Raw genomic sequence first — 14,051 nt, 5'->3', positions numbered from 1 at the left:
TGAGTGTTTTCTTAACGTTTTACAGTTTTGCCATTCTCTGAAAATTTGTCGGTGACACTTTTACAAGACTAACTAAGCGATGGGACATGGGATGGGTCCCATGTCACATCGCTTAGTTGTCTTGTAGCATGGGACTAACTACGAAATCACAAAAAAAATCTCTTTCATGTATTTGCTGCTGAAATGTGGGGCTAGTCAGATTCTTAAAAAAGGTGCTTTTTATGCAAAGATGTCAAGTACGAGTAAGAAGTACCTACATTAAGCTTACTCGTATAAAGCATAATTTGTTATTGAAGGCTAATATATCCGCATAATAACTGATCGGATACCTACTTGTTTTCTTTTACCTGCTTATATGCACGCAAAATATTAACTTTTATATTGTCCACAGGAGAGACAAATTATTTTAAGATCTGTTTATGACCCATTCAAAAAAGATCAAGGAAAAGGAAGGTCTTGGCTTGGCCCTGGCCTATCATCTCCCAAATCAATAAACACCTTGACAATGACAAATAGATCCTTGAACACTTTCTTGAATCTAAAAACAGATTTTAAATATTTTTACACGGTTGGACAAAAACGTGAGAGCTAATATTATCAAAATTTAAAAAAATCTGTAAACAAAACTAGTAAACTACTAAACAGTTTTGTAAGTAGTCAGACAGAGAGTCTTTTAGTATTTCTAATTTACATACTTCGTATTGATGAAAACTGTTTTAAACTTGTATCACTACACCTTATAAAAAATCCTCCGATACGCCTCTTCTGTCTGTTTGTTCGCGATAAACTCAAAACTACTGAACGGATTTTCATGCAGTTTTTGCCTACCTATCAGTAGAGTGATTTAGGAAGGTTTAGGTGTATTAATTTATTAAGGTTTTGATTAACCCATGCGAAGCCGGGGCGGGTCGCTAGTTACGTATATTACTACATGTATTTGTTTATGTTTCTGTACCTACATGTATTGTAAACTGTGTGAGTATTATATTGTATGGCGCTCGCTCAGGAGTTTTGTATGTCGGGTTCGGCCAACGAGGTCAAACGGCCACGCGGTCGTTTGTTATTTTCTGCCTACCCCGCCGTCAAAAATAACGAAGTAAACAAGTGAATAGGCAGGCCGGTGAACAGTCGAGATGAAATATCAAAATAACTAATGTTACGTGTCCACGACGCTATACAAACCTTGCCGCTATCTATTTGGGACGTTTTGATGCAATCGCCGAAGATACAGCATAAAAACATCAGTCTTTATTCATTTGTTTTTCCTTCCACTTAACGCCTTTGCCATATCCACAGACAAGGCCTTATTATTGTTGATATTAAACCTGATAGGTAAGTACAAGTGGATAATAAATAAGCAAACTTTATTAGTAAATAACCTAGTTAATGGTATATACAATCCTAAAAAAATAACATAAAAGTATCTAAATTAATTAATAAGCTCCAATTCAATTCCTAATTTAGTATTTATATTTTACGAAAATGTTTCAACACGACAATATATCGACATGCGAGGTATAAATTAAGATAACGTAGTAAATTATATCATAAGTAAAAGACTTATTATATGAGTAGGTATCAATATGCATTAAATAACATTTAATTAAAACTATATAGTAACAGCACCAGTCTTGGGACATTTAAGAGGGAATTTGGAGTATTTGTGATATTTCCCTAATACATGTAAATGGTCTACCGCTTAACGTATTAAAAGATGAAAGTCCTATCCGTCTTTCATGTTTCAGGCGTGTTGTATCAAAGATAATGCGATGAGTTTCCACGTACTTAACAAATTAAAACTATGCTTTTTTTCTCCAGTCATGGACACCAACGCTCCAGTGATGGGCCCCCCAGTAATGGACACTGCTCTATCAGTATAAAATATTGAAATAGGTCATCAGATCTGGTCCATGTTATCATAATATTGCATTATCATCCGATTTGCATATTTAATTACGATTACAAAATTTCAACTCAATTGGAAAGTGGCTCAAATTCGGCTACCAAGATTTGACCCACACTAACTAACAGGGCAAGTTAAATGAAAGTTTGGAAAAACGATATTAATTTATCCGAAGTCCGAGCATACCTCCTGGTTGACATATTTCGTAACTACATTTTACTTCTGTATTGTTTAAACATGAAATGATGGCATGGCAAGCATCATTATGTAAATTGTCCCATTATAGGAGGTATGCAGTTTTACGGCTCCTATAATGGGATTGGGCCAAATACCACTATTTTTTTACATCTGTGGAGTCACAACATAGTATGTTGTATACCTTATCTCATGGTAAATGCAATTAACAAAACACATTCTAGTTTTCATCAAGTATTAATTAATTAAAATTTAATAAATTAACTCACCTCTCTTAGCGAAGTTGTTAAGAATTCGTAGTGGTATTTTTTTCAGTGACACGACAACTTTTGGGTTGACGCCAATTTCTTAAAAAACAACCAAATTTAATAAAAATTCAAACTGAAACAGCTCTAGGACTCTTATTTATGATAATATACAGGCAGTGTTTATAAACTACTTTTAGACACTTATTTTAGAGGATTTGTGGTTTTTTGTCCCATTACTGGTTCCATGTCCATTATAGGGTACACTACTATACGGTGTGTACATAAGTATTATACGGACATATTAAAGACTACGCGTTTTACGTAAGTACAACAAATATTTAAATTAGTTGCCTGCGTAAGTATTTATTTAGCAAACGAATTTACTATGTAGTAAGTAGGTAGTAATAATATACATATACTCAGGTACATGATTTTTTGCCAAAATTTAGTATTTTTGTTACATTATCTATCTATCGCCGACCGTTCTTTTCTTTTTAACCCCACCTAGCATCACCTCAAGTATTTTGGAACATCATTACGGTAGAAATTACCGGTAAGAAGCCATGTGCCGTCGTTGCGATGATTTGTGCAGCGGTTTGCCTTGAGCCGGGCGCCTTAATTACCATAGAATCATTATATCCGCTAACGCCAGCATTTACACGCGTTTAGATATTTATGACTTAAACCGCTTAAACCTAAGTACAGCAGATGTAGCGGCGTTCTAATTATTGAAAACTATACTTAGACAAGTAAATACACTAGACTACAACAATAGTACTATAATACATATATAATATTATAGTATGTATAACAGACTACGTAGGTCACTCGATAAGTTTTGAGATGCTCGAAATTCGAAAATGGAACGCACCTGAATTATATGTTTTTAAAAAGCAAATTTATTTAAAAATAGAACACAAGTTGCCGATTCGCTCCAATTTAAAAAATGAATATGTTAGTCATTTTTCCATATTCATATTCATATTCATATAAACGGTCATATTATAATTCCAAACCGGTTCCCGCGTTTTTTTTTGAAACGATGGAGCTTAACCGCGAACATTTGCGTGCTATGATATTTTATGATTTTAAATTTGGTTTATCTGAACAATTGTGTTTGCAACGATTGCAGTTAGCGTTAGGAGATTCTGCTCCTTCACGGGCAACAGTTTTTAGATGGTTCAACGAATTTAAAAGGGGTAAAACCAGCCTCGAAGATGACCACCGAAGTGGTCGCCCGCAAACAGCTGTAACTGCAGAAAACGTGTGGACTACTGAAATGTTGGTGCGAGAAGATCCACGAATAACATACAAGGACATAGAGAAGATCCTAGCAGTCAATTCGGGGGGCGTTAATATAATCCTACATCAATATCTTGGAGTGAGGAAGCTCTGTTGTCGTTAGATCCCGCGTTTGCTCTAACGGCCTGGCCACGACATTGGTCTAAGGCGATCGGCGGCGGCGACCGGCGGTAAGTCGCAAAAACAATAACCCGGCGACGCATAATGCATGCCACGAGCCTTGTCGCCGAGCGGCAACGCGCGCGGCGTGCACCGGGCGACCGGCGGCGGCGGCGAGCGGGGAGGGGCGCGACTCGAATATTTGTATCGGGCAGCGCGGGCGATGCCACGACTTTAGAGCGGCGCGACTAGAGATGGGCAAAATGTGTCAGTAGAGGGAAAAGATTGATATATATCTTTTTACCACTGGGATATGTATCACTCTTTTATATCTTTATATCCGTGTGTATCAGTTGTCCCGCTCGTAACTATAATTTTGTATCATGATGGATATAGATTGGTACATTCACACATCGAAATAAATTAATTAAATTGAAGAATATATTTGCCTAATAAAATACCTTATTGCTTTGTGTGTACATTTTATTAAATGCAATGCAATTTAACTCATTAACCGAATTAATAACTCATCATTGCAATTTGCATTGCATCCTGCGCGAGCGAGAAATACTATACTATCTACTTTTCGTTCCCGCGGAATAGCGAATGACGCGCAAGGCCTGTTCACTTCCTAAGAAAGTTATGTCCCCAAATAATTGCGCATGTGTGCGCCTTAAGCTTCTATGTGTGCGTTGGCCTCCGGGAAAAAGTTGCGAGTAATAAAAATAAAAACATTTTTCTACAGCAACATTGCTCCCAACTCTGATTTAAATTATCACGAATTTTATACAATATTAATCATAAAACGGGACTTAAAACGCTTAAAACTTAATTACATGCGATTAAGTTTTATAATGAATATTTGCTTCCAACTGTCTTTATCAATGTTCATAAAATATATGGAGGGTAGGTACGTCTACCCACCATAATAAAAAATATATTTGTCAATGACTCTGTCCAACTGCTGTGGTTAAAGTTCATAACGAAAATTTTATTTATTAACTCTTTAAATAATACATACAACGTGTACCGCTACGTACCACTTAAGACTGTAAGTCTGTACCTACATGGATTACAGCAATGCACATAGAAAATGTGTTAAATGCGGAGCAACGGCTGTTGAAGCAGCCAGAGTGAAATTTACAACTTTAGTGGGTTCAGAAGGAACCGAGTCATAACGCATCTGGAAAGCGTATTAATTAACCGTGAAGAAATGTATGAATACAAGTTGGAAATCTGTGTAAAATGCCGTGTGTAAAGTGTAGTGTATCTGTGTGTAAAGTGTAATAGGTAGGCATGCCTAATGTTATTTGTATAAAAGGTACTGAAAACTTTGTGAATGCGCTTTATTAATGTCCATTTTTTTATTAAGTTGCCAGTTGCCAGTTTTCAGTGTATATTTTTATATATAAAACATTTTTTAATAAATAATATATATAATGTGTTAAACATAAACATGCCTTTTATTTAAATCAATTGATAATACCACAAACAAGGGGTAATATTTGCATCTTGCATATATTTCGTGATATGAAGATAACAAATATGTTTATCAACAGAATTACTACCTACCAATACCCGCCAGGCTAAACCGGTTGTCAACTTTAGTTCCATTGGTACACAAAGACGGCGCCACTAGTATAAACGTATAAACGGTTGGGGACATTTTTTTGTATGGAGTTACCGTTCTTCTCCTAGTGAGTATTATATTCTTTGATGACGCGTCCGAATCCACCTGAACGACCGCTGTCGCTGGTTCGTGTTACTTCGGTCGACGCGCGACCGAGACATCGCTTTCGCTTTAGTAAATCGTTGCTGAGGGAGTGAGCGGTACGGATATACTGATACATTCGGATTCGTAAAGACAAGAAGAGTGATTCATGAAACGAGAAAGATATATATCTTTTTTATCTATCACTCCTGAGTTACCCATCTCTAGGCGCGACCGGCCTAGGCGGCGAGACGGATCGAGCGGGGCGATGCGGAACAAAACATTTTGTTTTTTTTTCGAGCGACATGGAGACGGAAGTTTATTATTGAAATTTTAAATGTACTTTCGCGTATTTAAGTATGTTGTGACGTCTCCACACTTATTCTTGTGTAAGTACTCGTTTTTTTGGGTGCTTTATATATACAATATATAAAATACTAAACTAGATGTAAATAAATTTGTCGTCCTGTATTTAGACCATACACCCATTGACAAACGATGAATTATATTCTAGGCACTTTTGAACAAGAAAACATGATTTTAAATACGTCTACGTCCCAGCCGCTCCTAGTCGCTGTCGCCGCTACTGAAAGTACGTGGCATGCCTGGCGGTCGCTCGCGTTTTCCGCCCCGCCCGTCGCCCCGCCGATCGCCTTAGACCAATGTCGTGGCCAGGCCGTACAAACTGATGAAGTTGCGATTTCTGCCCTATCGGATCAAGACTGGCAAAAATGTTTTCAAAGTTGGTTTAGATGAATGGAACTATGAATATAGAATGATAGAGAGTATTTTGAAAAAATGTAATATAAATAGTGCTAATATCTTGAATAGTTTTTCTGTATCTCAAAACTTATCGAGTGACGTATTAGAAAGCCGCGACAAAATGGTGGAGGTGCTGGGATATTTATAAATGCACTTGCAATCTTAACCTCTGATTAGTGATTAGAGTTCTAGTTAATTATGGTTAAGGTGTGTATACCTTCTCTTGTCATCCTGATTTCTTTGATAATGGTAGGTATCAATTAGCAAATACCTTGGATAACAGTACACTATGCCTTATCAACATTTCTCCTGAATCCTGAATTTTCCAAAAATCGCTTCCTAAATACTAATATTTAGAGACTGGCTCTGTAACATACTTTCAGGATGTTGTAAGAACAGTCAAGTGTAAAATTATGGGTGCATAGCTGCAGTTTCGTTTCTAAAGGGACATATTTTTACACTGACTGTAAGTATATGAACATTAAATAGGTACCTATAACGTCCGGAGAGAGCCGGACGTTATATTTATTTATCAATATTTATTTCGTCTCACTGCCGGCAGTAAACGATACACTTGTGACTTTTCTGTGTAGCGTATAACTCTTGTGTTACGACACCTTCGTGTCTTTGAACTACGATTTGCATTAATTATCGTTATTATTCATTCGTTTCATTACCCCTATCTGGTTCGTCAATCTAATAGTGGAAAATATAAATGATAAACACATTATAGCCATGTCATAAGTGTAATTCAGACTAGTCGAATGAGCCCCAGGCCGCGTAGCCAGCATGCCAATCGCTTATGCTCCGTATGCGATCGAAACGCAACTGTCACTGTCGTCTTTATATGAAAGATTGATAGCCACAAGCGTTTCGTTGTCGAAACGATAGCGATTGACACCTTGGCTAGGCAGGCAGGCTAGCAAATGTATAGCAGTATTTATCACTTTTCCGACGTTCTTGGGCATTATTCATAATGACCGGTTTTTATATTTATACTGCCCGGTTAATTAAATTTGCCCTTAACACACTTATATTAGAAATACATGAACACTCAAATCATGATCATAGAAGCCTTTTATCGCCCACTGCTGAGTATAGGCCTCTCTTCGAGTACGCCACTTGTCCCGGTCCTGGGGGCCGATTTTTGAATTTCGATCGCTCGATTTCGTCACTCGAAAATCGGTGGAAAACGGCGAAATGCAAATTTTTGAAATACGAGCGATCGAAATTTGGAATCTAGTGGTACCACTCGATTTCAATTCTATTAGTAGAATTTAAACGTGGTAGTGGAGACATCATTTAACGAAATAAACGAAATCGAGTGGTTGAATTTCAAAAATCGGCCCCCTGAGCCAATCTCATCGAGAAGTGAGGAATCTGTAGCCAACAAAGATCTGAAATCAAACCGATCGTGCGTAGCAAGTGTCGTTTTTTCTTGGCAGTACCGCTGAAATGTAACTGAATAAGGACTGGGTGCTCAAATTGAGGGCCCATATTACCTACTCTCGTTCGTCAAAAGAAGACTTCCTAGCCAGGAGTGAGACAAATCGTACTGCACAGTCAAATGATGATCCTTCAAATTGTTATATTTTCACATAATATTCAATGATAACGATTATCGACAGGCCTGCCTGCATCGGTATGAATGGATCGCGTCACTCCGCTGTAACGACCGTGTCATTGGACGACCTGCACCCCTGCCAACTGCAGCGGCCCGAGTGCTGCCAACTTCTCACGCACACATACAAAGACGGACGTCTTGCCGACACCTGTGCAGAGGGCCTACCGCGAACCACGTTCGAAGTGTTGCCTCTCTGTCGCACTTGTAAAGTCGTACGTAAGTGTGACAGGGAGGCAACACGTCGAACGTGGTTCGCGGTAGGCCCTCAGTTGCGGCCTTTTAGAAAAGCTCGGCTTGTGACGTCACTGATATTTATATCGCTGTATTATTAAACATGTTATGCATTTTGGTTATGCAAGGAAGCGTGGTGGAAGCATGACCTAGTATGAGTTCGATTGTAGAGGTTAACATGGACATCGGGGTGGGTGGGACGTTCGCGCACGGTTTTCGTTTAATCTGCGATTGGATACCTCAAACTGAATTTTCTTGCTATTCAATTGGGCTAAAGGCCTGTCAATTTCTATTGTATTTATTTTTCACGTCAAATAAACAGTCTGTTCTAAAATCAGGTTTGCTGTTGGGTGTTAGCTTTCAAGTTAATATACTTGTTTAGGTACGCTACAATTTTCCAGTGTATTAGATTTTCCCTAACTCTGTGCTGAAATTACTGAACTATTTTCTAAGAATTCATTTACTATCATATTCATACTATGATCTTTTAGATTATTGCTATCATATTAAATTATCAAATACGCGGACTTGTTTATACCCTGGGCGTACTTTACTCGTAGTAAATGTAAAGTCACTAAAAATAATAATCTAAAGAATTTTTACATAGAATAAACAAATACTCCGTTATCTCGCACTTTTGGAATTTAAACCTTATAACAGATACATATCTATATTAAATAATACTTTAGTTGATATATGGTATCTGTTATATGCTACTACTTACATAAATACATATTCATATTAAAAATTTCTTAGCGAAAATATTATGTACCTATACATATAATAGGGTAGGTACATTAGGTACCTACTTATATTACGTCGAATGATAGGCAATTCAATTACTTAAGTGATATTGTTTGCTTTGTTGACAGAAGAAATTTAGAAAAAGTCTCGTTAAAAATTTCTTTAAAATGAAGACTGATTTGTTATGGAAATAAAAATAGAATCGGCCAAGATTGTCAGGGTCGTGAGATGAATAATTCACTTCAGGATTTATCTCGTAGGTAAATTGAGATGTGGAGAACCAGATAGACTTTAATGTAACAGTATTTTACTCGACTATGGGTCATCTAGCTGTTGGCATAATTTGACCTCTAGATTCTTAAAAAAGTACCTACATAATCTACTTATACACTGTCCACACTACGTACAAAATTTCCATATCTATATATATATTATATTTCCATTTCCATATATTTCTAGATAAGTACCTAAATAAAAAGATAAATTCTGCAACGTGTAACCTCATTCCCACCACGTCTGTCTGTATGTATGTATGTTCGCATAAACTCAAAAACTGCCTAATAGCTTTTCATGTGGTTTGTAAATGTTTTGTTTGTTAAATTGTTAAGCCGCGGACGGATAGGTAGGCGGACATGGCTAAACTATAAGGGTTTCTAGTTGACTTCGAAACCCTAAAAAAGCCCCAGTGAATAGGGCAGAAGCCTCTGTACCCAAAGTCCCAAAATTAAATAGAAATAACAGATACAGATATATAACACATTTAGATTTATCTAACTTATTTTACCTAATAGTAAATAACATAAGAGTTCTTAGGATTAGATAGTAGGGTTACAAATTTTACGTTATCGTAATTATTTACATACTACAAGTAAAAAATATCAATATTATTATACCGACGTTGTATCTGTAGGAGTAACCATCTTTATCAGTCGACGCGTGTTATTTTAATACCATCTAATTTCAGACTGGGCCAACCTTCTTCTTTATTATTGCTATTTCTAGCGAGAGCAACTTATTGACAAAATGTCATAGATATTTCCTATTTACTGTGAGATTTCAGCTCTACCTTTTTATGCCACGACCGTGGCAAACAAGTGTAGGTAACTAAATGACCAAGATGTCTGTAACGATTTTAATAGCACACACAGTGCAAGTGTTGCAAGTGTTAGGTATTTTAAACGACAAACTTCTATGAAATTATGACGCACTTGCACTGCGTGTGCTATCGAAATCATTGCAGACTTATTTCGGTCTAACACTATGTTATTTAGCAACATTCAGCGGCTTGACCGTGAAAACCGAAAATTTATTTAATTCGTCCGGAGTCTCGATTTACTGCTAACAGTAACAAAACTTATTGTAACGGTAATTAATGTAGATATATATACTTACACAATATTAATAAGTTTGGTTGAAATTGCGCTCTTTTGTACCTACTACATAACAACAGAGTCTATTGTTACAGATAGGTACCCATCTTAAGCCTGGGTGCCAACGTAAATGCATGGAATTATGAAAACAAAAAGCACCCTAAAGGTTTTACTTAAGAGACTTTAATTTTCGGTTTATCTCTTACGGTACCTTGCCTACCTACAGTAAGAACAAGGATAGGTATACGATGCAGTTCTGTGTACTACCTATATTTAACTATTACCGGGCCTACTTGTAGATATTAGAGATACATCACTCTCTCAGAGATAGATCACGAAGAAATTATAGGATACCTAGTATTAGTATTAGCATATTTACCTATCTCTTTCATATTTACATTACACGTGGAAATCGAGAAATAAGAATAGAAAATAGAGCATCTATTACGACTATTTTTTGGCCGAAGCGATGTCTCGAAGTCGAGGACACTATCGTTTATTTTTTTCTGTATGAACCACTAAATTAGAAACAGCAGCATTAGGTAGGTACATGTAGAAAAACAACCTTATTTTTAATTCAAATATTTAAATGCGTGTGTATTCTATACAATAATTATATTACAACTGACTGATTCATTAACGCAGAGCCGAAACTACAAAAGCTAGAAAGTTGAAGCGATTTCGAGAAATTCAATCCCTAAAAAAGGGAAAGGGGAAGGTTTAAAAAGGGAAGGAAAGTTTGTATTTGTTTCAAGTTTTATTATAACATACCTAGGAACTCGAAACAGCTTCGTCAAAAGCTTTATATATTATATTATATTAAATAGAAGAAATAATAAAGAAAAAGAAAAGTAATTTCAGCGTTTTTGGAAATTCTTCCCATAAGGGAGCTAAAAGGGGATTGACAGATTGCAACGGGTACGATTTGAGTGGGGACTTGTGATTCGTAGGAAGACGCTATATTAGAAAGTAAGAAAAATAATTCCAGAGCTTTAGAAAATTCATCCTTAGAGTTAAAAGGGGGTTGAAAGTGTGTATCGGGAAAAACCGAAATAAGTCCATGCGAACAAAGTCGTGGGCAACCTTTACATCTTTTAATATTCAGTGTAGCTGGTAGGAAAAAAAGCTCATTAAGTATTAATAAGTAGGTAGGTACCTATTAACTCTTCGTTGTAGAACATTCAAGGTAATCTATTTTTTAATAATTAAATAACTTAAAAATCGGTAACTTCTGAAACGGCAAGGTCATGCATAGGTATCTGGGTGTTAATTAATCATTTATAGTAGTGACGTACCGTTTCACATAAGCAGGCGTGTCTCACTCCGCGATTTCGTCACTTTGCTACAGGTAGCTAAAAGTACATCCGTTCGGCCCCAATTTTGGGGTTTGCCATAAGCTGCGCGTGGCGCTGTCGCCACCTAGCGACCATATCTGTGCTGATCGTGACAGACGCGTTTTGTTAGAGAGTGAGTCTTCTGTACCTAGTACTATTATTTATTCTGTGACATAAGTAGTTATGATTATCTCCCGTGCTTAGGTAAAAAGGTATTATCTACTGATAATAGTAATAGTTACATAAATATGTAAGAAATAAGTCGGTGGATACGCTAAGTTTTGGCCTAGACTCATTACACAGCTTTTAAACACACAAGAGATAAAAGTTAGCTGCATGCACAATAAAATACCTACTGTTCATGAAAGAGTCATGTAAAGGCAGCAGTCAGCATCATTAGTCTCACTGTGATGATAAATACTATCCTTTCCCACGTGGCTTTTCCTGCGGCTGGGTGCGTATCATAATGAATACGTACTTTTTACGTATTTCAGTATACAAACGTTCAAAACGTATACTAATCTTATGTATAATGCACTAAATCTATATTTTCAATTAGTATAACATAAAAATAATATAACATACAATATACATACCGCTGTTTGGTATAACATACAAATAAACTAATTACATTTAATATAACATTCATCATATATATAAATTAAAATAATGCATAACATCTCATATAAGTATCTGAACAAAACATGAGTAAAATTATTTGGATAGCTCAGTATTTCATAGTTCATTGAAACTAATTACTGTCAGAAAAGTAGGTTAGCTGTGACTCCCCAGAAAAAGAAACTGCTACCAGAAAAGTAGGTTAGGTTAGGTTAGAACTGTGACTCCAAAGAAAAAGAAACTGCTATGTACCAGAAAAAAAGGTTAGGTTAGGTTAGAACTGTGACTCCCCAAAAAAAGAAACTGCTACCAGAAAAGTTGGTTAGGTTAGAACTGTGACTCCAAAGAAAAAGCAACTGCTACCAGAAAAAAAGGTTAGGTTAGGTTAGAACTGTGACTCCCCAGAAAAAGAAACTGCTACCAGAAAAGTAGGTTAGGTTAGAACTCGGACTCCAAAGAAAAAGAAACTGCTACCAGAAAAAAAGGTTAGGTTAGGTTAGAACTGTGACTCCCCAGAAAAAGAAACTGCTACCAGAAAAGTAGGTTAGGTTTGGTTAGAACTGTGACCCCTCAGAGAAAAAAACTGCTACCAGAAAAATAGGTTAGGTTAGAACTGTGGCCCCTCAGAGAAAGACACTGCTACCAGAAAAGTATTAGGTTAGGTTAGAACTGTTACCCCCCCAGAAAAAATAAAAGGTTAGGTTTATTGCGTGGTATTTGTTTTGTATATTATATTATTTCAACGTTATACCTTTTTATACTTATCATAAACGATATTATATGTAAAGTTCATTATACATATATTTACAATTCATTATACATTATAAAATTATAGAATTCATTGTAATACGTATCGCACGTTATACTAATTGCACGTTATGTCATTTAAAATTATACTAATTGAATTTATATATTTTGAGCAATATATTATAGGTTTGTATACGTTCTATTACTTACCCCCTGCGGCTAGCTTAATTTTTCCCATGTCAACGTGTATATTTAGAAAACTACAGACACGGAAAGTGATTTTCTTGACAGCGTTTTACACAAAAATAAAACGCTAATTAAATAACTTACCCTATTCGGAACCTAATAATAATATTGAGAATGGCAACCCTGTTGTCGGTCGTATTGTCCTTTTCTAGCATATACGTCCCTCTCTCTCCCACACTCCCACCACACAGCAGTTTGCTTTTTGGCGGTTGTCGCAAAAACAAATTTCCAACTCATTGTCTCAAAATTACACCAGGCAGGATTAAAACTTTAGGTTCCGAATAGGGTAAGTTATTTAATTAGCGTTTTATTTTTGTGTAAAACGCTGTCATTAAACAACTGTACCGCTATTCGGAACCTAATAATAATATTGAGACGTGTTTGTTATCGCCTGGTGGTGGGAAGACGCCAAGCCAATGTGATTATACATGTACTTATTATGTATATGTAATATTATTATATTATGAGTGTTTAATTAATTATGCAGTAGTTGCAGTACACCCTTTATTTTAACACCTGTGAGGAGAGAGGTATTTAGTAAAGCATACAATTTGATATTCCATTATATTATGATTATGATACTAACTTAACATTTTGTATACGTACTTAATGTACTTATAAATGTTCAAAAAGAATAAGTGAGTCACCACAAGGGTGCTATACTTAATTACTTAAATGTAGGTATGTGAAAACTAGGTAAAAGAAGATGTGATAAGTCAGTCTACTCTTCAAAGAGCATACAACATCTGTTATAAGGAGTAATGTAATTCAAGTATGAAAAGATAAAAATAATAACGTACTAGAGTAGTTTTTATTTATAAGTCGCAATTCTTATCAAATTTGATAATAATTATCTATAATAGTAAAGTAAGCAGTTGCAGGAATATAACAAGGACAGGACCTTTCTTATTTCCAGA

This window comes from Cydia fagiglandana, chromosome 16 (assembly GCF_963556715.1).
Source record: "Cydia fagiglandana chromosome 16, ilCydFagi1.1, whole genome shotgun sequence".
NCBI classification, from domain to species: Eukaryota; Metazoa; Arthropoda; class Insecta; order Lepidoptera; family Tortricidae; genus Cydia; species Cydia fagiglandana.
The sequence above is the reverse complement of the archived record's forward strand: the minus strand, read 5'-3'. Positions refer to the sequence as shown.